A 620-nucleotide genomic window follows, 5' to 3' on the forward strand; every position below is an offset into this window, starting at 1 on the left:
TTGTTCGTCAATGTTCATTCTAACTGGCGTACATCCACTAGTCGCAGCTGCGTTTCTGTGCATGACACTAGAATGAACAGACTAGCTAAGAGGCGACGCAATTTAACCCTCGCACGCCGAATCCCTGGCTGAGCATGCGTAGGAGAATAGTTGGTATCGTAAGGTCAAGGCGTACAGTAGTGTGCATTCGTTTTCGCGTTTCTCCCCTAAGTTTGTGGATGAACACTGCATCTAACTCTGAGAATGGCAGGATCTTAACACATATCTATTTGTTTGATTTGCAGCGTAACGTAAACAAATTTGTGTGGTTGTGCGCTGAGTAAACAGAAACAGAAGCGTGAGAACAGTGGTCGTCTACAGTTCCTCTGCTCCTCGACCGTTTGCTTGCAAGATGGAATGCCGCCAGTGTCTCATCCTGAGTTTCACTTTCGTTGTCTACGTGGTAATCGCCGTCGTCATATTTTTCTCCCTGTGATAACTAGGAATTATGTGACCTAAAGGTACGTAAAGAACACTCGAGAGACGTCGTGAGATCAGATGCTGTCCATGCGATCGGGTTCGTGAGAGTTCAGTTCACTGGGAAAGGGATGTTAGCGCTTTCCTGGGAAGTAAATTGCTTT

General features: G+C 46.3%; 1 protein-coding gene across 1 annotated transcript in view; it reads left to right on the forward strand.

Annotated features, from left to right (window-relative positions):
* LOC119585615 overlaps positions 1-620 on the forward strand; it is a 9,322-nt gene that overhangs the window by 6,017 nt on the left and 2,685 nt on the right. The window lies entirely within an intron of this gene.

Source organism: Penaeus monodon, chromosome 20 (assembly GCF_015228065.2).
Source record: "Penaeus monodon isolate SGIC_2016 chromosome 20, NSTDA_Pmon_1, whole genome shotgun sequence".
Classification (NCBI taxonomy): domain Eukaryota; kingdom Metazoa; phylum Arthropoda; class Malacostraca; order Decapoda; family Penaeidae; genus Penaeus; species Penaeus monodon.